This window comes from Rhinolophus hipposideros, assembly GCF_964194185.1.
Source record: "Rhinolophus hipposideros genome assembly, chromosome: 4".
Taxonomy (NCBI): Eukaryota; Metazoa; Chordata; class Mammalia; order Chiroptera; family Rhinolophidae; genus Rhinolophus; species Rhinolophus hipposideros.
This window is the reverse complement of record NC_138050.1, coordinates 44,480,507-44,508,237: the sequence shown is the minus strand read 5'-3', so window position 1 is coordinate 44,508,237 and position 27,731 is coordinate 44,480,507. Positions and strand designations below refer to the sequence as shown.

General features: G+C 36.0%; 1 pseudogene across 1 annotated transcript; it reads right to left on the bottom strand.

Annotated features, from left to right (window-relative positions):
- On the bottom strand, positions 1–27,731 carry LOC308496877 (large ribosomal subunit protein uL15-like; annotated as a pseudogene). The gene is made up of 2 exons: positions 27,584–27,731; positions 1–445 (listed from the first exon to the last, which is right to left on the bottom strand). The product of its transcript is annotated as a large ribosomal subunit protein uL15-like (transcript).

Here is a 27,731-nt window from a genome sequence, read left to right as displayed (position 1 = left end):
TCAAGCTACCAGGACACAGCCCCCTCCAACACCCTTAATCTTCTTCACAGGTCTTCTGCTGAATAATTTGGCCTTCAGGATGACAGGCTGCTTTGGGAGCTTTCCCTTCCCCAGAACTTTGCAGTAGTCTGATTGCACCTCGTCAATGATAGGAGCAGCTCAAGTCTTGTTTTGGGCAGCATTTACCCATGTCTGCTCACTGACCAAGGTCCACAGTTTAATAAAGTCGACAGTTGGACAGAAGTTCTGATTCTTCTTTAAGTGGTAATGCTTCATACCAGCTTTCCAAAAATAATCTGGGTGATATTTGTCAAAGTTGATCTTTGATATCCTGGGTGTTTCCGGTGCTTGCCAATGCAGCCATGGCCATGGCTCACGTGGCCCCTAAGTTTCTGGGTCTTCCTCAGTCTGGATGGCAAGTTGACAGTCAAGATTAAAGAGCTGTCTGAGGTTTTTTTTTTTATGTATTTTGGATATTAGCCCCTTTTCAGAGGAGTTGTTTGCAAATATCTTCTCCCAATCAGTTGGTTGACTCTTTGTTTTGTTGATGGTTTCTTTTGCTGTGTAGAAGCCTTTTAGTTTGATGTAGTCACATTCATTTATTTTTGCTTTTATTTCCCTTGCCTTTGAGGTCAAATTTATAGAATCCTCTTTGAACACAATGAAATAATAATCAGCCATAAGAAAAAATGAAATACTGCCATTTGTGACAACATGGATGGATCTTGAGATTATTATGCTAAGTAAAATAAGTCAGACAAAGAAAGTCAAGGACCAAATATGTGGGATATAAAACTGAAAGCAACAAAGGAACAAGACAAACAAACAAAGAAACAAAAACTCAGTAGAAATAGACAATAGTTTAGTGGTTACTAAAGAGTGAGGAGGCAAGAGGGGTGGTAGATGAGGGTAAAGGGGATCAAATATATGGTGATGGAAGAAGAACTGACTCTGGGTGGTAAGCATACAATGTGATACATAGATGATGTATTATAGAATTGTACACTTGAAACCTATATAATTTTACTAACCAATATCACCAATAAATTTAATAAATAAAAAATAAGCAAAAAATAATTTTAAAAATTCTTTTGAATTTTGTTCTATTACCATCCAAAGAAAGTTAACCTGATTTTCAAGACTCATTACTCGAAGTGCTCAATTTAAATTTTATCTCCAATTACTTCTCTATATATTGTTCTTCATTCAAACCATTAAGGCCGATTGCTACCAGGGTCTTTTGCTCTGACTTATTCACATAGTTTTGTCTCCTTTTCCTACCTTTTGGATATGTCCACATTCTTTTTCTTTATATGATGGGCAAAGTAATCCACCCCATGGAATCATTCTTAGTCTTCCCCATCTAGAATTTACTTTTTTTCATTTTATGAATATTCACAGTCCTCTATGCTTTTCTGGTGAGATGTATTGTTACCAGGAATGACATTGTACCTCAGGTCTTTGTCTTCTTGAAGGAAAGAATTTGGTCAAGAGATAGAGTTTGTGCAGCAAATAATAGCAAGAAGTTTATTAGTAAAAGCAAGTACACTCCCAGATATGGAATGGACTGACCCAAGAAAGGGAAGCATCCCCACCTTATATTGTGGGAGATTTTTTACTTCTGTGGGTAGAATTGTCTCCCCCCTACCCCCCACAATACCTTTTATTTTCCTCACTGGCATGCCTCATACTCCCTTCTTGCCCCCAAGGTTACAGTGGCCCTGAGAAACAGGGTGTACATTCTGATAAGCAGGATGGTTTCTCTCTCTCTCTCTAGCTTCTACATCCCTTTGATTTAGGACATGTGTAAGCCTGGAATCCTGCTGCGCTAGTAAGACATTTATGCCGTATGTGAGGGCAGCTGCAAGAGGTCTTGACCTAAGTTGGAACTGTAGCAAGGGGCTTTCTAACTGGGCTAGGTCTCTTCTTCTGCTACTCATTTATATCTATCTAGCTACCCTATCAGTATTGTGTTCTGTCTATGTTATGGTTGTTTGCATATGTTTCAATTCTCCCACTAGATCTTCACATAGTTCTTAGCATAGAACTACTTTGCAATTACTCAGTACATATTGGATACACGCATGAATGAATGGATAAAAATAATATGCAAGAGTAACTGGAATTTAAAACCAATCTTTGGAGATTTGCTAGGCAGTTAATTTCTTTAAAATATGTGGACTTCTAAATTGGCTAAATTTTGCTAACAAAATAACAGAGTATGTCTTAAATTTTGCATTTAGTATTAGGTTCATCTAGGTAGACAAAGTCTCTTCATTCTTGACTGAATTTATAGGGTAAACAACTGTACCAACTAACAAGGATAAAGGATTGTAAAATTGTTTGAAGTCAAGCTAATCTTTACTAAACAGATTTATGTGTAAAATGTTTATTTCTACATGCAGACCAAAGATTTAGCAACCTTAAGTTAGCGGTGTTTCAACAAACAGTTCTAATGCAAATCTTTTAAAAGCACTTCAACAAATAGCTGTGTTTCTTTTTAAAATATTTTTCCATAAAAAGGCCTCAATATGTTTATTCACCAAGACTTTAAAACATATATTAGAAGTACTACTGGGAGTAGAATGCCAAAATGAACCAGCCTAGATCAGGACCAGGTGAATCAATCAGTTGGAACATGATGTTAATAAAGTTGGGGTTACATATTCATTCCCCATACAGATCAGTTAGCTGGCCTCCATTCAAGTTCCAAAGTGTAAACTTCAGTTCCCAATCAAATGAGAGAATAAAGCTCGATCAGCACACAATGTATCTTCATTTTTAGGAAATAAAGCAAAATACTTTATGTATAATGTATCTTCATTTTTAGGAAATAAAGCAAAATACTTTGTTTATGTATAAGGGGTCAAAAGAGCCATAAAGTTATAAAAGATACAGCTCATTAAATTGGGGGCATGTTTGAAGATAGAGGAGTGGGGATATCTTGGAAAGCAAAAACAAATTAAAAAATGTTGTTTTCTACACGTGAACAGGGAGCAAGATAGCTGTTGTATCCAAAAGAACTTTGAAAATTGAAGAATTGGGGTAGGATGGTTCAAAGTACCTTAATTTAAATATAAAAAAAAAAATTGAGGGAGATCTATGGAAGACTGAATGGCATGAAAAGCTAGAGGAAAATTTTGTAAATTCTTCTCTGGCACCTTTCTCAATTTTATGTATCATTGCATGCTTGTCATATGAGCTTATTGCATTTTTGAGGGGATAATCGGAATGAGAACATTACCAAAGGGTTTACCCTCCAGATAGTTATGCTGCAGAAAAACAATTGAGTGCAAAACTCCATTACTTGTAGCATGCAATGAAGCACTCATTTCCAACCCCCCACTTTTATTTTAAATTTACTAGGGATTTTGTCCCCGCAGCATATGGTATGGGTTGCAGTTAAAAGTAAACAATTAGAGGTTGGGAGCTGGACAAGCAGTCAGAAAATGTTACTAGAATTTGAACTTTTCCCAAACAAGTAAGCATGATTGTCTATAAAACTGCTTCAAGTGAGAAAAAGAAAGGACATTGATTGAGGCAAAGAAATCCACTGTGAAATGTTCATGTCTCCTTGGTGTGCAGCACATTTCAAAGTAACTAATGTTTCCAAATTACTTCATCCTGGGTGTGTATCCACTTCCTGTCTCTCCCTGCACCATATGTGTTTATAATGACATATTGATTTCAAGTCCAGCTTGAAATGGAATGAAAACCACCCCTCCACCGGAGAGGGGGGCATTTCTCCTGAGTCAGCTCACCCACTGCACATTCTCAATGTACCGTCTGTCTACTGGGTGATTGGTCCTTGTACCAGGTGGAGAAATGAGGTTGAAGAAGAGGGATGGGGGAGGGACAAGAAAAGAAATGGAACCTTTCTCATTTCAGAGGTGAATTGAGTTCTAGGCTTGGGTTAGTAGCTGTCTATCAAATTCTGTCCAAATCTTTCCCAAAGTCAAACGCTTTAAATCTAACAGCCTTGACAATTTAGGATATATATTTTAAACTGCAGAGCTCACTCAGCATTCTATCTCTGCATTGACAGAATTGCTAGAATTATTATCCTGTCAAAATTTATGTAGAGACTCATGAATAAGATACTGACCAAGGAAACAGAAGACCTCAGAGAGTTTCCATTCTAATTTCAGTTAAATGAACCTCTTAATTCTGAATGATTGGTAGCGGATAAAGTACACAGAAAAATATTGCAGCAACAAATCACAGAATATTATACAGAAAATATTAGTTATATAGAGGCCAAAATAAAATGCTTACAAAAAGCCAAAATTATGGATGTTTAAAAAGCAAACACAGTTTTATTACTTTCAGCTGCGTACAATAGCTATTACAGAAGAGTATTTACAGTTAGAGGGATGACTATATCTGCTATAATGAACAGAGATGAATTTCTTCCAATAATCCTCAGTTTTTATAGAAATACAATGGCATTTCTTTTAAAAGGTGTTTTGATCTGAAGCAAGTTTAGGAGCAACTACTCATGAAGCTTTACTAAATGGCGAGATCTGTGTAGATAATTTGCATGTCACCTCCTTTAACTTCACTTTTCAATTTAATTTAATTTAATTCTAAAGAATATTTAATATCTCCTTTTTACAGATGAGAAAATGAGGTTTCGGGAGGTTAAGTAAGATGCCCAAGTATATATAACTAGTAAGTGATAGAGCCCAAATTTGAATTCAGTTTGAGCTATTGAGTCCCACAGACCAGATTAAATGTGCCAAAGAATATATTTGTTTCTATTATTAAAATACACCATAGGAGATGTCACCAAACAATAAAGACTGGTTTAGTAGATAAGTAATACTATTTGTTTTATTTTACATGTATGGATAATTATTTAAGTGTTTTACAGAAGTAAATTTGGAAGGTTTTAAACTTATTCAGCTAATGCCAACAATCATTAAATATCTTATATTTTTGGAATTCTTCTTTGGAGCCAGTATGAAACCACATTTATGTTATATTTATTGAGCACCTTCTAAGTCATAGTCACTAAGTTAGGGAGAAATAAAAAAATATATAAAAAATACAATAATGCAATCCTACTCTCTTGTAACTTGAAATCTAGTTTGATGAATGGGATATTTCTGAATATACCCCAACACAAGGCAGGCTAGCAGTACATACACCCTGCACATGTCAGTTTTTGACGTTTCATGTGAGAATTGACAGATACTCTGTAATTAAATTTGAACTATGAAGAATTTCTGTTTTAATTTAGTTTAAATATTTTCCTTGAAAACTATTCTGGAGCAAACTCATCAAAATGGCGGCATGAAAATGGCCTTTGTAAAGCTCCCCTGGAATTTACAACTAATTGGACAACAATAACTCCACAAAGGACTCCCTGCACAGCAGACGGGAAAGACAAAGAGGCCCACTACTGAATTCACCTCCAGGTGGACGAATCGCGCGAGCTGGGGAGGAGGGAAGGGAGAAGTGTGGAGACGGAGCCGAAAGGGCACAGGACGCAGACCTAGCTCAGTGCTCCGAGCTCGCTGCATCCCGGAACTACCGCTGCTGCGGGAGAGGGAAGAACTCGGACTGCTAGGGCTCCACTTATGGCCCACAGGGCTGAGGGGACAGCATATAACACAGCTGAACCCAATACTCACGGCAGAGACTTCGGAGAAAAGACTGAGGGAAGAAGCCTGAAAACGGTGGTTTAAGCCCTCACTGCTGAGCAGAGAGCGGAGGCCTTGGTCACTGAGACTATCCGCCCTCTCCCTACCCTCCCGGAACTCTCCCCATCCCCACCTGCCCCGTGCTGGAGTTCAGAACAGTGGTAGTGTCAGATCAAAGGAACAGAATATTTGCTGTTCTGAGAACTGTGGACCACAGGCACAGATTCACGGCCCAGCTGGTTCCGGCAAAAGGGAGGGAGCTGTGGAGGCAGGACCAGCTGTGGTGGTGGTCGCCACCACCATTGCGCTGGGCCACCTCTCATAACTCACCCGGCCCCTGGCCCCACCTATCTGGGCGGATCCCTGCAGGAGTAAACAGAACTGCTGAAACATATGGGCTCTGAATCTGGTACAGGAAGCGCTTTGGAATTTCAAAAGCTCTCCGCATACCCACACAGACACTGCTCCCTGTGACCCAGGCAAACTATTAACAGAGGAGAAGCCCGTCTCTCAGGGAATCCCTCCATTGTGTGAGAAGCTGGAATAGTGCAGAGAAAACAAAGCACTACCATGTGAGAGTGAAAAAAAAGGCTGCAGTCGGAGAGAAAATAAAACATTCTACCAACAAGTACTAGAAAACAAAAGAAAGACCTCTTCCTATCAACCTGTTGCAGAAGCCACTCCTGTAGATGTCTAGGAAGACAATTAATAAATCAGTAATTGCCATGAATAACCAAGGCAACAAGACAGCTCAGAAATAAAGTGAAAAGTGTCCAGAAAAGGAATTTTTTTTTTAATTGGTGTGACAATTGTTAATGAAATTATATAATTTCAGGTGTACAATTCTGTATTACATCATCTATAAATCCCATTGTGTGTTCACCACCCAGAGTCAGTTCTCCTTCCGTCACCATATATTTGATCCCCCTTACCCTCATCTCCCTCCCCCCACCCCCGTTACCCTCTGGTAACCACTAAACTATTGTCTGTGTCTATGAGTTTTTGTTTCTCATTTGTTTGTCTTGTTCTTTTGTTGTTTTTGGTTTATATACCACATATCAGTGAAATCATAGGGTTCTCTGCTTTTTCTGTCTGACTTATTTCGCTTATCATTATACTCTCAAGATCCATCCATGTTGTCACAAATGTGATAAGGAACTTTTAAGATATGGAAATATATGACTTAAGTGACAGAGAATTCAAGATTGCAGTTCTGAAAAAACTCAACAAGATGCAAGAAAACACAGAAAGGCAGTTTAATGAACTCAGAAACACAATCAAAGAACAACATGAGCATTTTATGAAAGAGATTGAAATTTTAAAAAAGAACCAAATAGAATTTCTTGAGATTAAGAACTCAATAGAAGAAATTAAGAAGAAAATAACCAGCTTAGGTAGTAGAGTTGACCAGATGGAGGAAAGAATCAGTGACATTGAAGATAGAAACCTGGAAATTACACAGATGGAAGAAGAAAGAGACGTGAGACTTAAAAGAAATGAAAGAACTCTACCAGAACTTTCTGACTCCATCAGAAAGAGAAATATAAGAATAATGGGCATGCCAGAAGGAGAAGAAAGAGAGAAGGGAACAGAGAATATATTCAAACAAATTGTTGATGAGAACTTCCCAAACTTGTGGACAGAACTGGATCCTCGAATCCAAGAAACAAATAGAACACCTAATTACCTCAATCCCAACAGGCCTTCTCCAAGGCACATTCTATTGATGCTGTCTAAAATCAACGACAAAGAAAGAATCCTCAAGGCAGCCAGGGAAAAGAAGACGGTAACCTAAAAGGAAAGCCCATTAGATCATCATCAGATTTTTCAGCAGAAACTCTACAAGCCAGGAGGGAGTGGAACCAAATATTCAAACTATAGAAAGAGAGAAATTATGAGCCAAGAATAATATATCCGGTAAAGATATCCTTTAGATATGAAGGAGGAATAAAGACCTTTCCAATATACAGAAGATGAGGGAATTTTCTAATGCACGACCTGCACTACGAGAAATACTAAAGGACGCTATTTGACCACCATCAACAGGGACAACTTATGCCAACCAAAACATAAAAAGGGGGAGAATAAAGGCCCGAACCGGAATGTGGGAATGGAGAAAGTAAGTGTGCTGAACAAAATGGAATACTCTAAATATCAACCTTTCTTTTACATAAACTTAAGGGTAACCACTCAAAAAAAGAATCCAGAATTGAAATATATACTGTAATAAAAGAAGAAACAGAGGGAAACATCATAGAATACTACCACACAGAAATAATAGACAGCAAAAAAATGGCAAAAAACAATGGAGACACAGCCTTACCAGAAAACTAAAGATAGAATGACAGGAAATCCTCACATATCAATAATCACCCTAAATGTAAATGGACTGAACTCACCAATAAAAAGGCACAGAGAAGCAGATTGGATCAAAACCTAAACCCAACCATATGTTATCTCCAAGAGACACATCTCAGCTACAAGCACAAGCATAGACTCAAAGTGAAAGGGTGGAAATTGACACTCCAAGCAAATGGTACCTAGAGAAAATCAGGTGTAGCCATAATGATATCAGATGAAACAGACTTCAGGGTGAAAAAGATAACAAGAGACAAAGATGGACATTTCCTAATGGTAAAGGGGACTATACAACAAGAAGACATAATAGTCATCAATATTTATGCCCCCAATCAGGGAGCATTAAAATATACCAAGCAACTACTAACAGAACTAAAGGGAGAAATTGACCAAAACACAATTATACTAGGGGACTTAAATACATCATTGACAGCTATGGATAGATCATCCAAACAGAAAATAAATAACGAAATAGCAGCCCTAAATGACACATTCGATGAAATGGACACAATTGACATATATAGAGCACTTCATCCTAAAACATCAGACTATACATTCTTTTCTAGTGTACATGGAACATTCTCAAAGATAGACCATATATTGGGACATAAAATCAACCTCAGCAAATTTAAGAAAATTGAAATCATACCAAGCATATTCTCTGATCACAAGGCTTTGAAATTGGATATCAACTGCAAAAAGAAAGCAGGAAAAAACACAAATACATGGAGATTAAACAACATACTTTTAAAGAACAACTGGGTCAAAGAAGAAATTAGAGGAGAGATCAAAAGATACATAGAAACAAATGACAATGAAAATACATCCTACCAAAATTTTCCGGATGCAGCGAAAGAAGTTTTAGGAGGGAAATTTATATCACAACAGGCCTATCTCAAGAAACAAGAAAAATCCCAAACAAATAACCTCATGTTACACCTTAAAGAACTAGAAAAAGAAGAACAAGTGAAACCCAAGGTCAGCAGAAAAAGGAAATAACAAAAATCAGAGCAGAACTAAATGAAATAGAGAACAAAAAGACAATAGAAAAAATTAATGTGACAAAGAGCTGGTTCTTTAAAAAGATTAACAAAATTGACAAACCCTTGGCTAGACTCACTAAGATAAAAAGAGAGAAGACACTAGTTAACAAAATCAGAAATGAAAAAGGGGAAGTTATCACGGACACCACAGAAATACAATGGATCACCCAAGGATACTATGAAGGACTATATGCCACCAAATTCAATAACCTAGAAGAAATGGACAAGTTCTTAGAAACATATAGCCTTCCAAGGCTGAACCATGAAGAATTGGAAAATCTAAACAGACCAATCACCAGTAACGAAATTGAATCAGTCATCCGAAACCTTCCCAAAAGCAAAAGTCCGGGATCAGATGGCTTCACTGGTGAATTCTACCAAACCTTCAAAGAGGATCTAATATCAATCCTGCTCAAATTCTTCCAAAAAATTGAAGAAGAGGCAGTACTCCCTAGCTCATTTTATGAAGCCAACATTACCCCTGATATCAAAACCTGATAAGGACAACACAAAAAAGGAAAACTACAGACCTATATTTCTGATGAATACAGATGCAAAAACCCTAAACAAAATTCTAGCAAATCGAATACAACAATGCGATAAAAAGATTATTCATCACGACCAAGTGGGGTTCATCCCCGGGGCTCAAGGATGGTTCAACATATGCAAATCCATCAATGTGATACATCACATAAACAAAATAAAGGACAAAAATCATATGATTATATCAATTGACGCAGAAAAAGCATTTGACAAGATATAACATCCATTTATGATGAAAACACTTAATAAAATAGGTATAGAAGGAAAATACCTTAACATAATAAAGGCCATATATGACAAGCCCTCAGCTAATCTCATAATTAATCGTGAAAAACTGAAGCCCTTTGCTGTATGTTCAGGAACACCACAGGTCTGTCCCTTATCACCTCTGCTTTTCAACATAGTGTTGGAAGTCCTTGCCAGAGCAATCAGGCAAGAGAAAGGTATAAAAGGCATCCAAATTGGGAGTGAAGAAGTTAAATTATCAGTCTTTGCAGATGACATGATGCTATATATAGAAAACCCTAAATTCTCCACCAAAAAGCTATTAGAAACAATCAACGCATACAGTAAAGTTGCTGGCTACAAAATCAACATATAAAAGTCCATTGCGTTCCTATGTACTAACAATGAAATCTCAGAAAAGGAAATACAAAAAACAATCCCTTTTGCAATTGCAGCAAAAAGAATAAAATGCCTAGGAATAAACTTAACCAAGGATGTGAAGGACCTATATGCTGAAAACTATAAGATATTTTTGAAAGAAATTGAAGAAGACACAAAGAAATGGGAAGACATTCTATGCTCATGGATTGGAAGAATCAACATAGTTAAAATGGCCATATTACCCAAAGCAATATACAGATTTAATGCAATCCCCATCAAAATCCCAATGGCATTTTTTAAAGAACTAGAACAAAAAATCATCAGATTTGTGTGGAACCACAAAAGACCCCGGATAGCCAAAGCAATCTTAAGGAAAAAGAACAATACCGGAGGTATCACACTCCCTGACTTTAGTTTGTACTACAGGGCTACAATAATCAAAACAGAATGGTATTGCCAGAAAAAACAGACACGTAGACCAATGGAATAGAATTGAGAACCCAGAAATAAAACCTCACAAATATGGACAGATAATTTTTGACAAAGAAGCTAAAAACATACAATGGAGGACAGACAGCCTCTTTAATAAATGGTGCTGGGAGAATTGCATGGCCACGTGCAAAAGAATGAAACTGGATTGCTATTTGTCACCATGTACCAAAATTAATTCAAAATGGATCAAAGACTTAAGCATAAGACCTGACACAATAAACTGCATAGAAGAAAACATAGGTACTAAACTTATGGATCTTGGGTTCAAAGAGCATTTTATGAATTTGACTCCAAAGGTAATGGAAGTAAAAGCTAAAATAAACGAATGGGACTATGTGAAACTTAAAAGCTTCTGCACAGTAAAAGAAACCATCCACAAAATAAAGAGGCAACTAACTGAATGGGAGAAGATTTTTGCAAACAGTGCCTCCGATAAGGGGCTAATATCCAAAATATACAAGGAACTCATGAAGCTCAACAACCAAAAAACAAACAACCCAATTGAAAAATGGGCAGAGGACCTGAAGAGACATTTCTCCAAAGAGGACATACAAATGGCAAATAGACATATGAAAAAATGCTCAACATCACTAATCATCATAGAAATGCAAATAAAAACCACAATGAGATATCACCTCACCCCAGTCAGAATGGCTATCATCAACAAGACAAATAGCAACAAGTGTTGGAGAGGCTGTGGAGAAAAAGGAACCCTCATACACTGTTGGTGGCAATGCAGACTCATGCAGCCATTATGGAAGGCAATGTGGAGGTTCCTCAAAAAATTACGAGTAGAATTACCATATGACCCAGCAATCTCTCTCCTGGGTATCTACCCAAAAATTCTGAAAACATTTATACATAAAGACACATGTGCTCCACTGTTCATTGCAGCTTTGTTTGTGGTGGCCAAGACATGGAAACGACCAAAATGTCCTTCCATAGATGAATGGATAAAGAAGTCGTGGTATATATACATAATGGAATACTATTCGGCGGTAAGAAAAGATGATATGTGATATGTGATATACCACTGATATGTGGTATATAAACCAAAAACAACAAAAGAACAAGACAAACAAATGAGAAACAAAAACTCATAGACACAGACAATAGTTTAGTGGTTACCAGAGGGTAACGGGGGTGGGGGGAGGGAGATGAGGGTAAGGGGGATCAAATATATGGTGACGGAAGGAGAACTGACTCTGGGTGGTGAACACACAATGGGATTTATAGATGATGTAATACAGAATTGTACACCTGAAATCTATGTAATTTCACTAACAATTGTCACCCCAATTAATAAATAAAAACTATTCTAATAATTAACAGAATGAAACTGTTATATATATCAGAAAAAATAGACACCAACATACAAAGGGAAAAAGTCAGGGAAAGCTTTTTTTTTTACCCCCTCTAGTCCAACAATGAATAGATAGTGTGTGTGTGTTTGTGTGTGTGTATGTGTGTGTCGGAAGAGTATAAAAATAAATTACGTTAACTGATCATGAACTTTATGAGGACTGTATTTTAACAGTTTTAATCAATCATCCTGTTTTATCTACTATAGTAATGGGTCTCCTTACTCTTGGTAAATTTCCAAGAGTAAAATTTCCAAGAGTAAGAGGGATTGAACTCCCTCCTTAATTATCAAATTTAAATTTCATCTTTTGATGATGTTTCCTTTTTTTAGAAATTAGCAAAATTGTTTGAGCCATAATGATTGCGAATTTTAAAAATACTCTGTCATAATCTCTGATGACAATTTTTAGAGTCAAAATTGTACATGACTCCTGGGAAAGGGACAACATGCCTTTGTCAGTGTATCAGACCTCAGATGTAGTAAAACCCTTACTCCGAAATGTCAAAATCTTTCAGTTGTTAAAGGCTAAACTAATGAGATTTTATTGTTGCCGTTAAGTAAAATGATTTTTGTCAGTTCTTTCCTCACTCTTCTGATGAGCAAAGGCAGGAAAACTTTTCTTGAGTTCAGAGACCTTCCAAATTGGCCTTTGTATTACCCACAGTGTCTTTTAAGCAACTGTTTGCTAAATATTTCCTCTTATATTAGTTAGTCCAATTCGATAAGTTTATGTAGGCTTATGGACAAAAAATTAGTGACATTTAGTAATTATCTGATTTCTGGTTGATGCAGAAATCCATTGCAAATAATTCGATAATTCAGTCGTGTAAGAGGAATTTTGGCCTGAGCAGTTCAACTGAGCTATATATAATAAGTCATGTATAACCACAAGATTTTCTCTTTGTTTAGTGTTGTAAATCAGTGGCAAAATTAAAAGAGTTCTTAGGTATAGTGTAGATAAAAAGGACACAGAAAGCAATTTTGCTTCTGCATTTTCCTTCTCTAAGCTTTAAAATTTCTGATTATTAATATGCTGTGGGAAGTTTCTGTTTGTGCTTCTTTCCAGTTATCTTGAGAATAGGTATTCCAAGAGACTTGCTCTTTCTAAATCTAACTTTTCAATGGATAAATAAATATTCTAGAGGCTGGGAAATCAACAAAACCAAAAACATGTTTTTCTCCACTAGTCACCAGAAAGCAGATATCAACAGCATATTATAGGATGGAAATGGTTCAGGTAACGCTCTTTATGTAGTTGAAACACCCAAACACAGTATGTCCAGAGCAAGGAGAAAAAGTAACATTTTATTGCTGATTTCCATGGTGCATTGTTGTAAAGATTTACACAAGATATGCTTAAGAAAGCCAAGTTCATTGCTGGATCCAGAGCTGAAGAAAAGTAACCTGGGGGATGAGGAGAAATAGTTGGAAAACATAATATAGTAAATATTTCAATCTCTTTGGCCATTGATTCAGGCAAGAACTAAATCAAATAAGAATTCAATCTCTATTCTGTGTCTTTCCCTACCTTCTATACCCATTCTTTCTTTATCAAGCTTCTAGCAGCATGCTTCCTCCCTTTTCTCTTCTTTACCAAAATCTTTCACCCTCACAACCTCCTTATAGATTTAGAAGCTACAGTTATGAACACTAAGCAGACTTTTGAGGCCCTCACTTTTGCTCTCTTTGGACAGACAGACTGTTGACAGAGGGAGGTGATGCTGTTCTCATAGGTCTAATTGGTGAGGAAGAGGGGCCTTCCCATAGTGGAAGAGACACAATGGAAGATATGTGCTTTACTATTCTCCAAACTAAGACACATCCTTATTTTTTGTATAGCCATGGACTTGCAGTAATTTTACTATTTTTACAATATCACTATAATTATTTAAAAAAGTAAAAATTAATCATGATTCCAAATTGATTAATTACCACTTGTGAACTGAATTCATTTTCTCTCTGTGTCTCTGCCTCTCTCTCTCTCTCTCTCTCTCTCTCTCTCTCTCTCTCTCTCTCTCTCTCTCGCGTGCGCGCGAGCACATGCGCGCACACACACACACACTCATGCCAAAATAAGACAAAGCACTGGTCTCTTGATACTTGTTAATGAATCTGAATATTGTTCAAAGGGCACCTGCTGTTCAGATGAATCAAAAAAAGTAGGCTGTTTTCCTAAGGTTAAGATCTTCTTGAAATTTTGGCTTTGGGGGCTGTGTGATGTTCTAATTATCTTCTAGTGTCCACAGTGTCATATAACCAAAGGATAATCTTGAACAACCACCTAGTCAATACATTTTTCTTTATAATCCAACTTCTAGTTGAAATATCCAAAGGGTTTGAAGTCTACTGCCTTCTATTGCATCTTGAATACCTCAAAACATTAGAATTTCCTTTCTTTTACTATTTATGAAATATCTCTCCTATAAGTACCATACTTTGATCCTGTATTACTCTTTGTCACCATGTAGTTTAATTCCTCCACAGGGAAAAGTTATGATAAATGTCACAAATGAAAAGAGTTACCAATTACTTCTAGAATTTAGAAGGAAAATATATGGAAAAGCTACCCACTTGCTGCTTTATGTGTATTTTTATAGTATCTGTTCTGAAGTAATTGTCTGTTAAGAACATGTAGTAAGGCCACACACATGGGTGGAGGTTAGGGTTTCCCCAAAAGGGGGAAGACATTCAGACTGTTGACTTCCCTAAAATGAATCAGAGCCTGGAAAACGGATTTATGACACTGAAGATAAGGAGAAAACTATATTTTCTCTAGCCCTGACTGCATTGAGGTTAGTTTGCTACAAATATAGAAAAGCTTAAACATACTTCTAGATGGTGGGGAAATCTACAATAAAGCATCCCTCTAGTTGGGCATGGAGTTTACTCTGTAGTTACCTAGAGTGGTCTCTTGTTAGAGACTCAAGGGGATGGGCTTCTGGGTCCTGAGAATAGACACATCTGGTAGTCAGTTGCAATATTTTTCAGGCTTAAAATATGCTTTAACCTTCAAGTGTCCTTTACTATCTTTGTAAGTACTAAGTCAGACAATTAAGTTTGTGAACTCATCCTAGAAAAAGTGCTACATACCTCATTGTTGAATATCACTATGGTCACCTTCAAAGTATTCCCCTTAGGAAGCTATGCACCAATGCCAGTGCCTAGTCCACCCTTCAAAGCAATTTTGGAACTCTTTTTCTGGAATGGCCATTAGAGCTGTTGACATATTTCCCATGATGTCCTGAATATCATCAAAATGTTTTCCTTTCAATATTTTCTTTATCTTCGTGTTAAGAAAGAAGTCATTGGGGGCCAGAGCAGGTGAGTAGGGAGAGTGTTCCAATACAGTTATTTGTTTACTGGCTAAAAACTCCCTCACAGACGGTGACATGTGAGCTGGTGCATTGTCGTGAAACAAGAGCCATGAATTGTTGGCGAAAAGTTCAGGTCATCTAACTTTTCACGCAGCCTTTTCAGCGCTTCCAAATAGTAAACTTGGTTAACTGTTTGTCCAGTTGATACAAATTCATAATGAATAACAAATTATTCATTCATTATTGAATGAATTCTGATATCAAAAAAGATTCGCAACTTTGGTACGAGTTTGCGAACTTAATTGTCAGATTTTGTATACAAATAAGCTGAGAGTTGGACTCCCAAGCCCATGTATTAAAGGTAACAACCTCTAAAGCAGTGGTTCTCAGCCAGGGCAGACCATTCTTGCCCCTCCAAGGGATATTTGGCAACATATAAAGACATTTTTATTGTCCCATTCGGAGTGCTACTGGAATCTAGTGGGTAAAGTCCAGTGATGATACTAAATATCTTGTAATGCAGAGGAAACCCTCAAAATAAAGAACTATTGCCCCAAAAGCCAACAGTGCTAAGGCTGAGAAACACTGCTCTAAGGATATGCATGCTGCCTCCGGCCTATAGGAGGTATACACTGTGGCCCATGTGTCAAGGTGAGACTGGACACTGGAGCCCAGTACAGAGAGTGGCAAAGGTGGGGGTTGGGACTGTATCAAAAACACATGTGTGACACCCACTGTGAACACAAAGGAGTCTCCTGGAGTGAAAGGGAGATTGCATTTCTTTTATCATTCTGGTAGCTCTGAGCCACATAAAGTTCTACCAGTTATCTCCTCCAGTTTTGCTCCTCCAGCAAAACTCTGCCAAGATTCTTTGAGTCCTAAACCACTCCGAAGCAGGCAGGCATGACTTGGACTTGGAACCAACTGCCTTAGGACTTGATCTGCTGCAACTTTTAAAACAGAAGTCAGTACCTCATTTACTAGAGCCTAGCTGTTCTCTTTGGCCTGTGCATGTGAAATGCATGGCCTTTCGCAATGCTGTAGTGTATGGCTTCATGGAACAGGAAAATATTTCAGTCTTCCTTTCCTCGGTTTATGTAGCTATTCGCTTAGCATTTGTCAGGATTTTTAATCTCTTTCAGCTGAAATATCTGATTTTTAGGCTGATTTTTAACTTGCATTTTGCTGAGTCTTTGAATCCAACTCAGTATATAGATCTGCATGTTTTCTGTTCTCTTGGCACAATAAATATTTGACTGAAAGGAATCACAATGACAATATCTTTCTTTAGCGTTCTAAGATTGATTCGGAAGTGTGACTGCACCATTTAGCCCGTTGCATCATTTCCATATCCTGCATTGTAGTTACTGATCTATTTGTTAACAGGACTATGGCCATTGCAAATTAAAACACAATAAATATTATGTTTAGTGTTTAGGATATATTTTTGCAACAGCACTGAAGTGTCACAAATCATTTGCTTTGTTTCTGAAATAGATGACTTTTCTATAGCAATGTAATTATTTAATATGTATGTATACCATTCTTTGTAATTTTTCAGTTTTCTTGAATAACTATCCTACTTGATCTAAACGTTTTGCGTATGTTTTTATATCAGTGATCATGCCATACTCATTGTCATTTATTTTTTGAAATCTCCTGGAATACTAGAACTTTATTCATCATTAATCAGAACGGATTAACTGTCCACTATGTCCCTGAGATCTAGAGGAGGGACATAGGGGACAGTTAATCAGTTGTTACAAACGGTGTGTAAAATCCACCGTTTTTTGAATTTAGGGGAATTATAATTTAGGTTGAAACCAAACCCAGATTCCACATTTCCTGATATCAATTGTTGCTGTGTAATGATTTTTCTGCAACTTTTTAAGGTAAGATCTACCCTTGACTCAGGTTTTCATATCATGACCTCCAAAAGGTCTTCATGAAAACACAGGGAGAATGATGATGCTGAGTCTATATATCCTTCTCAAGCTTTACAAAGTTATCTTGAGGACTCTCTAAGGTTTGGTAATCCATCCCCCTCATTTCAGTCTGGTGAGTCGATTTGGTAAACTTAGGGCTCTATGATGCAATTGGAAACAGAAGAAACAAAGAGAATATGGAAGAGTGGTTTATTAGAAATGTATTATATTCCATGCTAATGTCAATATAAATGCAAAATAAAAAGCCTTGGAAAGATTTTGTTATTCTTCAGAATTTCATTAAGCCAGTCACAAATAACAGAGGGCTGGTCTGTCTCCCCACCCCACCTCCATTCCCCCACCTTCAGTCATTGTTCATTTTAAATAGTTTTAATGGCTCTGGAAGTATTCATGAATTCCAGTTTCTTCACTCTCCTAATCATGTTGTTGGCTTAAAATTCACATTTAATTAACCTCTTCACCCAAGGCATAAATCAATAATAAAACTCCAAATGCTTACCATACCAATAGTGATTTTCATTTGGAGGAAACCTGTTGAAAATTAGACATTAGAACGCCTGAAGAAAAGCAGAGAATTAGTGGTGTGGAGCAAAAAGGAGCTAATACATAAATTGTGGTAATGAAAGCCCTGGATCTGAGAGAGAATATCCAATTATTCAGATTTCAGGGACAAGTGTGTTTAAGATGGCTTCAGAAAATGTTTTATCTGGAAAAATTCGAGGAAATCTAACTTATAGGAATAATGTAGTTCTGAAATTCTTAGGAGAGAAAATGATAAAAGAAGTGTTTAGGGAAAGGAACAAAGCCTTGACAAACTTGGTTCAAATTCTGGCACCAACATTTTAGGTATGTGACCTTCCTGATATATTTTAACATCTCTATGTGTTAATTTCCCCACCTGTGAGATGCAAATATTGACATCTACCTCATAGAATTATCCAAAGAATTAAGATTAAGTAGATTAAATAGGCGGAGGAGAGATTTTGTGTGTATGTTTGTGTAATTGAGGGCACATACACAAAACAAACACACACACACACAATATAAAAGAGAGAGCCTGACCTTCTAATCACTATTGATTTTTGATTGACAAAAAGGAACTTTGGAACCCAAAGCAAGACAATCAGTGTTCTCGGAATTTTTAACTGAGAAGAGAATTAGTTTCAGCCCTTCTCTACTGAGGATGCTATTAGCAATAAGGATGCTATTAAATATAAGCCAAGGTGCTATGTTTTCTGACGTGAAGAGAAAGTGGTATGTAGGACGTAGAGATCAAACACACACATACATGCACACACACACTCACACTCAAGTCAAGATGAGAGGTATAGAGAGTAATTCATGGTATTCAAGTCAAGGTTTACTATGGTTCCAAAAATACCAGCTACTATATTCATGTCTCACTTGTGTTCGATCGAACGGCCTTAACTTTTCATTCTCATGTTTTAACAGTTTTACTGAGGGATAACTTATATATCATAAAATATGCCCACTGTAGTATACAATTTAATGATTTTTTGTAAATTTTTAGAGCTATGCGACTGCCAACATATTTCAATTTAGATGATTTCTACCACTCCAAAAAGTTTTCTTGTCTTGGTTTATAGTCAATTCCCATCCCTCCAGTTTCAGGCAACAACTGATCTACTTTCTGTCTCTTATAGATTTGCTTTTCTATAAAAATTTTATACAAATGGAATCATACAGTATCTGGTTTTCTGAGCGTGACTTCTTCATTCAGTATAATGTTTTTCAGTTTCATTCATATTGAGGCATGTATCAATAGTATGTTCCTTTTAATTGCTGAATAATATTCCATTGTATGAATATACCACATTTTGTTTATCCTTCCACCAGCTGATAAGCATTTGGATCATTTTCAGTTTTGGCTATTCTGCATAATGTTGCTAAAAATGTTTGCATACATATCTTTGTGGGGGCAGGTTTTCACTTATTTTTCTTGGGTAGGCCTTAGAGTATAATTGTTAGGTTGTATGGTAAGGTTATGTTAAATTTTTAAAAAAACAAACCGTTTTTGAAAGTGATTCTATCATTTTACATCCCTGTCAACAATGTTTTGCCATACCCTGCACAATGTTTGATATTGTCAAACCTTTAATTTATAGCCATTCTCCTGGGCACATGTGTAGTGGTATTTTATTGTGGTTTTAATTGGCATTTTCCTAGTGACTAATGATGCTGAGCTTTTTTTCTTGTGCTTATTAGCCATTCATATATGTCTTTGGTGAATTGACTACTCAAATATTTTGTCCATATTTTATTTAGGTTGTTTGTCTTCTTACTAGAGTATATTACATATTCTGGACTCAAGTCCTTTACTAAATATATAACTTGCAAACATTTTGCTTAGATGCTGTGGTTTGTTTTTCCACTATAATAATTATGTTTTTTGAAAAGCAAAATTATTTTGATGAAGTCCAATTTATCAATGTTTTTTTTTTATGGTTTTTGTTTGTGGTGCCATATCCGAGAAATCCTTGTTTAATTCAAGGTTACAAAGATTTTTTTTCTTTTGTTTTCTTCTAAAATTCTTACAGTTTAGCTTGTGCATGTAGGTCTATGATCTATTTCAATTTTCGTGTGTTGTGTGACGTAAGAATCTATTTCTTGTGTCTGTGTACGTGTACATCTACACGAGTGCATATGTACATATAGGTAAAATTCTACAAAACGAAGCTTTCTGGGATTTTGATCAAGAGTGCACTGAACCTATTGATCAATTTGGAACCAATTACCCTCTTAAGAATACTGAGCTATTCGACAGATAAGCACAATCCCCATTTTATCTATGTTTGAATTGGGTTTCTGTTACTTAAAGGTATAAGATTCCTGAGTTGTACATGATTGTCTCTCTTTCTCTTTCTAAGTTCCTTTGATCAATTATTTGTAGACAAAATTATCCTACGATCAAATAAATCATCAAAATTTTCAAACAACTCCAGAAGTGAAGAAAAATCAGAATGGGGAGAGAATAAAACAGAACCCTAATTACTACTGCAGAGGAAGAAATAGAGTATAGACCACATGAGGTAGTAAAACTTTGCTTTCTGTATCATTCTCTGGTGATTGGAAAAATACTGCATTAGCCTATTATTGTTGACCACAATTTTCTTCTTCCACGAACATTTTATTTATCAATGCCCCATTTCATGGTGATAGAGCATATTTATAAAAGTGGATTCTAAGCAGGACAATATAGAATTACATAGTGATAATCATAACACTTTTGATCTGGACACATTTTGATGAAGGCCTTTCTTTTTTTTTTTTTTTTTTCCCAGACTGCATTTGAAAAAATAATCTTCTTGATATATCACCCCGCACAGTACTTTTCTACAATTATCAAAAGCCCTGAGATATTTTCACATAAATTGCTATTAAACCAGAGTTCCCATACCTCACTTCCCTTTCCATTTATTTAATTGATTTAATTTAGCCTAAATGCTGGAATTGATATTAACCCATATACTTTCTACTTCCTACTTTCATTGTGACAGGATATCCTTGCATACTGATTCTCTTGTTCAACGTCTTAGCTATTACTCTTAAATTTTGTAATTTGCACATTAAATGACCATGATTTTTTTGTGTGTCTTCACTTCATTAAAAAAAAAGTCCTCAAGAATAGGAATGATTTTAGACATGAGAAAATAATAGGGACCAAATTCATTCTCACATATTAAATAACTACAAAACTGGGAAAAAAACTATGTGAAACAATGGTTGTCAGACATTGGACAATAAACAGTTTGAAACTGTGGTTCCTGAAAGAAGAGAAACAAATGAGATAAGTTCTAAAATTACCCCAATTTATTGTCTAGACTAAGTTTTCAGGCTGCAGCATAGGGAGGGAATACCTGCTTATAACACGATGGTCCTCTTGAGTTGAAGAGATTGAGATCAGAGTTAAAAACAACAACAACAAACAAACAAGCAAAAAAACCCTAGACTTTGTGAAGCAGTTTACCAGAGAGGAGGAACCTTTCAGAGAGAACTCCAGAGATCTGCATAGGTGGGGAGGACCCTCCAATCTTTGGCATATGTGAGAAGTAACTATTCGAGGTCATGGAAAGAACCATGGAAAGCAGTAAGATAATTCTCAAGTTTGTATAGATTGGGAATCTTTTACAATCCAACCAGAGTGAAATGATCTCTTAATAAACAGGGCTTCAGAGAATATCCTGAGAGAATATCACCTTAGGAATGGGATTAAATTAGCCTAAGACGAAACTGGACCCACTCTAACAAACTTTAAAAGCAGGCCTTGAAACGATCAGACTGACTGACACCAGTAACTTAACTGAATGCCTGGAGAAAGTACAATACCATTTAAAGGAGTAAAACAAAACTCAGAACCCCAAAATATACAGTTCACAATGGCTAGCTCTTTAGGTTCTGCACCCAGTGTGTGTGGGGGGGGGGGAGGAAGAGAGGGTGGTCCCAAACCAAGAAGCAAGTTTCCAAACACCAGCTGGGTGTCCTAGAATTTAACTCAATGCTGATACTATCCACCTGGATATGGCATCCGATTCCGCAGATTAAGGACTCAATTCCCCAAGACCATCCTCCACTTCAAATGCCAATTGCAAACCCATGTTGTTACTTCTACTTCTGACCTACTGGCTTTAAATCCCATGACTCCCTCCTTGGGTTTAATTAATTTGCTAGAGTGGCTCATAGAACTCAGGAAACCCATTTACTCACTAGACTATACTGGTTTATTACAAAGGATATTAAAAGATACAAATCAACAGCCAGAGGAAGAGTTACAAAGGGCCAGGTCCCCAACAAAGAAGATTTTGTCCTCATGTAATTTGGGCCTGACATGATGGCACATCGAAGTGTTCTGTTTTCCCAACCTGAAAGCTCTCTGAACCCCAGCCTTTGGGTTTTTAAGAAGAGTTCATTACATAGGCATAATTGATTAAATCGTTAATCATTGATGATTGATTCAACTTCCAGCCCAACTCGCCTCCCCAGAAATAGGGAGTGGGACTGAAAGTTCTACCCATTTATTTCTGGTTGGTTCCCCTGACAATCAGGCCCCATCCTTAGGTGCTTTCCAAGAGTTACCTCATTGATATCAACCCAGTTGTGGTGGAAAGGGGCTTGTTATGAATAACAAGGCACCCATTTCACTTTTAAGGCTCTGAAGCATTTTCAAGAACTGAGGAAAAAAGACCAAGTATTATAACAAAAGATGTTCCTATTGCTCTTATCACTCAGGATATTACAAGTGTTTTAGGAGCTGTGAACCAGGAACCATGGATGAAGACCAAATATATATGAGAAATGACCAAATACATATTTCTTATAAATCACACTGACATCCAACAGAAAATTACCAGGTATTTCAACAAGTAGGAAAATATGATATGGTGGAAAAATCAGTCAATATAAACTAACTCAGAAATGAGAAAGATGATAAATTTAGGAGACACAGATATTAAAACAGCTATCATATATGTGATATACTAAATATACTCAAGAATGGAACATGTGAATATGATTAAGAGAGAAATAAATGATACCAAAAAGACCCAAATTAAACTTTGGAAGATGAGAAATACAATAATTGAAATAGTAAATGTGCTGGATAGAATTGATATCAGATCATATACTTAGCATGTTTAACAACAGATTAGATAAAACAAACGATTGGTAATCCTGAAGACACAGCAATGGAAATTGTACAAAATGGAGCACAGAGGAAAAAGAAAAGGATGCTAAATGAGAAAGCATCAATGACTTATGGAATAAAACCAAAACGTCTAACAAATGTGTAATGTGATTTCCAGGAAGGGAGGGGTAAAAATATTTGCAGATATGACTATTAGAAATATTCCAAATTTAATTTAAAAAAACTATACACTCATAAATCCAAGAAGCTCTACAAATTCAATGAAAAATAAATATAAGAAAACAACACCGTGGCATATAATAAAATTGTCAAAAATTAGTGTTAGAGAGATAAATATTAAAAAGTCAGAACAGAAAAGATTATGTATATAATTTAAAAAGTAAGAATGATGACATACTGCTCAAGAAACTATGCAAGACAGACAATGGAGAAATTTTTTTAAAAACACATTTAAAGAAAAAGAAAAACTGTTAACCAAGAATTCTATAGTCAGTAAAAGTATTTTTTGAAAATGAATGTGAAATACTTTTAAACAAATAAAATTTGAGAACACCTATTGCCAGCAGAATTACTCTACATGAAATGTTAAAGGAAGTTTTTTTCTGGCAGAATCATATACACAAAGCAATGAAGAATGCTAGTAACAGAAGTGAGCTGAGTAAATATATATACCCGGGGTGCCAAAAAAATGTATACACATTTTAAGAGATGTTATCTATGCTCAAGCAGTAGTCCTCCGTAATCAGAAGTGTCTGGATGCTGATGGTAACCCCTTTGAGTAACTCTTGTAATTGCAGAAGTCAAAGGTGACTTGTAGTCATCTTTTGTTATCGGTATATATTGAGCATTACAATTAATACAGTTTTTTTCTTTCTTACAATGTATATACATTTTTTGGCACCCACTGTATGTATGTGATATATATATATATATATATGTATATATATATATATACACATATATATACATATATATGTGTATATGTGTGTGTGTGTATATATACATATATATATATATACATATACATGTATATGTATATATATATATATATTACATATATATTAAGTTGGTGCAAAAGTAATTCCGGTTTTGCAATTATTTTTAACCTTTTAAACTGTAATTACTTTTGCACCAACCTAATTATATATATATATGTGTATATATGTATATTAGCATAAATTTCTACATATATACACATATAAATGTACTAATTTTAAATCTCTTTAAAAAATTCTCTGCTTAGGGTAAGCATAATAAAAAAATATACTTGGTTTATACCACATAGAAGTAAAATGTCTGACAATAGCATAAAGTATAGAAGAGGGGAAGGATATACAAATACTGTTCAAGTACTTTACTATTTGTGAAGTGCTCTATCATTTGAAGGTAAGCTGTGTTGGGAGGAAAAACTTTCCCTCTACCAACTTAGGTCTAGTAGTTGGGGGCCTATAAATGAACTGAAAATAGGCAGATTAATGGTAGGAAGTCCAGGTTTGTTTACTCATACATGTGAGAGCACTGGGATGAAGAGTCACTGAACAGGTAGAAAAAGGTAGGGGTTTAATAGACCAACCTAATAGGGAAAAAGGAAAGGGGAGAAGGAGATTCAATGGGAAAACAAGAGGACTTTTAGGAAAGACAAATGGAAGGTAAGACAGAGTGTGATAATATTTATTTATGCAATTTCTCATCCCACGCAAGTGGTCAATCTCCTACCTGGCTCTGAAGCTCCCTCTGAGAGAGGATTTATGGCAACTTCACTCTGAAAGCTTTGGCTTTAGTAAAAGAAGGGCATCTCTGAAAGGACTGCTTTTTGAATTTCTATATCTTAAATACAGTTCCTTCAACTATAAGTTAAAAATGTAAATTGTGAATCATAAAGCAACAATATAGACAATAAAGTAATAGTGGAAATAAAGTGAAATAACACAAAAGAATTCTGGTTTCAGCAGAAGACAGAAAAGAGGGAAAAGGAAACAAAGGACAACCCGACAAATAGAAAACAAATAACAATATGGTAGTTATGCAAGAAAATTATAAATTAGACTTTATCAAAATAAAAAAAAATCTTTTCGAAATTGTTATAAGAATCAAAAGGCAAACCACAGACTAGAAGAAAACATTTATAAAACGTATATCTGATAAAAGACGTGTATCCAGAACACGTGAATAACTTTCACGACTCAATAATAAGACCGACAACTTAAATTTTAAAATATGCTAAAGATTTGGATAGACCTATCACCAATGAAGATACACAAAAAGCACAAAATATGTTCATCATCACTCATCATTAGGGAACTGAAAGTTAACTCAAAATGTAAAATGATCAAAGTAAAATCAAAATGAGGTCCTACTACACACTGTTTAAAATGGCTAAATACCAATGAGGTATAAGGAGCATCTTGCTGATGGAAATACAAGACAGCAGAGTCATTTTGAAATAGTTTGGTAGTTTCTTACAAATTTAAGGCATATCCATACCATTCAGCAGAACAATCAAACTCCTACGAAATTAACCCAGACAAATAAAAGCACATGTCCACATAGACTTATTTGTTCATAGTAGCTTTTTAAAGAAACTGGAAATGACTCAAACACTCATGAGGTGGAAATGGGGGGAGTCATTGACTGCAAAGGATACTGGGGTATATTTAGAGTTATAGACCTGTTATATATCATGATGGTGGTGATGGTTACACATCTGGAACTCATATAGTACTCACAAAATTGGTAATTTTTATGGTATGTGTTTTAGGAGCTGTGAGCCAGGATTTCAATTTTATGCACATAAAGCTAATTTTTAAAAAATTATCAAGCCTTTCTTATGATCCAGGCTTTGTAATAAACAAGACGCAATCCTTTTTTTTTTGTGGTCTAGTTGGCAAGCTAGATAACAAATTTAGTAATTGTAATATTGTATGATATGTGATATAATAGGTGTATACACAGGGTTCTAAAGGAACAGAGTATTAGAGATTCAGGAAAAATTACCAGAGAGGGGTTAAGGATGGCAAAGCACATAGTCTTATTTCAGGAACCTATTCAGTTCACATCTCCCACTAATACACATCATATAAAAGAAAATAAATTTATATATCAGAATTTTGAAAATTTGGTAAACAAGATGATGTATTTAAATGTAAATTCTTAAGAGAATATTCTATTTTTTGTACATCCCTTTTATTGTTATTCTCTTATTTTCCTTCATTTTTGTGAATTATAATATAGATATAATAAGCCACAGAAATCTTAATTGTACCACACAGTGAATTTTTACTTATATATACATATATATCCTCATAACCACCACCATGATCAAGATTTAGAACATTCCTAAACTCTTGTCTTTTTTGAAGGCCTCTGATTGTCAGTTGATTATTTTTTGGCATTTTGGAATTTAAGATAGAGGGCAATGCTATCACTCTATGGAAAAACTATAGGGGAAGATCAAAATTGCCATTGCTACTTACAGGAATGGTTCAGGATGATTGATTTTAACTCTCTCAGCTTCATTATGAGGTTGACTAATTTAGGTAACATTTGTAAGTAGTCCCAGGGTGAAGCATGTCTTTCTAAGTGAGGTAAATATGGATAATCTGCCCTTGGGAAAGTCATTGGAATTTTTCATTTCACTGCAGGTAGAAAGTTATAATTTTCAATGGGAGCATGTAACACCCTGAGTAAGATGGGAGCCTAATAGTGAGTCTCCTCTATTGTTTCATGCAAGAACAAATACCTTTGTGATTTGACCTTTAATGCACTTTAATCTATGGCAGTAATCTATGGCTATCCACTTGAAATAATAATTAATGCTAATGAAATTGATAATTAGGAGCCATTCTCAAATTTAATTAGACATACAAGTATTCTAATTAACCAGTTTTGGACTTTGTCTTGAAGTTGAAGGTCTTCTATTCCTTGACAGAGGATGAAGACAGACCTCTCAGGAAAAAGAACAACTGGCACCACAACTTCTCTTATCAGTTCCAAATGTTCCACCTTCAGACTTTTTTTCCAGAACTTTCTGCTACTAGATCTTACCTGCAACTATTTCTGTCTTCAATCCTAAAGTCAATAGTGAATGAGAACTGTGTATGTGCTAAGGTCTTAGGGAGTGATGAAATACAACACTGGAAAGGTAGATAGGGGAAATGAATCGTAAATGTCACTAGCTTCAGGTTGTTCTTTTTCCTAATTATCATGAACCAAATGTGATTTGAGATTCTTAGTCTTTCTTAATCTTGCTCTGCTAATGGGACATTGATGGCTTGCTGACACATTGTTTCAATTAAAGAAACACTTTAAAAGATGCTTTCTAGAATCTATCCTAAACAAAAGGAGTGAATAATGAGAACTGCAAGCCCTTTTCAGCTTTAGCTGGGCAGTGTTTCTGGACCCCCATGCCTTTTGCCTTCCCTCAGATCACCCTGTGTGGGCAATCACCCATTCTACCCCCATACAGTGCAGGACTTGCTCAGGAGGCCAGAATGTCTCAGCATTTGGATGGCAGGTAGATGATATTGAGGAGGTCACGTCTCCCACAGAAAGAACTATACTTGACAGCTTGTTCAAGCAGTCTCCTCCTGAAAATATCTTTGGACAACATACCCTGCTTTCTTTGGTGGCTGGGGAAACTGGCAGAGCGTAGGGTAGTATCTTTTCCTAGAATCCTAGTGGCTTTCTCTGAGTTCACTCGAACTCTATCAGGACATGAAGGCTGCCTTGCTGCTTGGGATTCAAGCAGGTTAATTTTCAT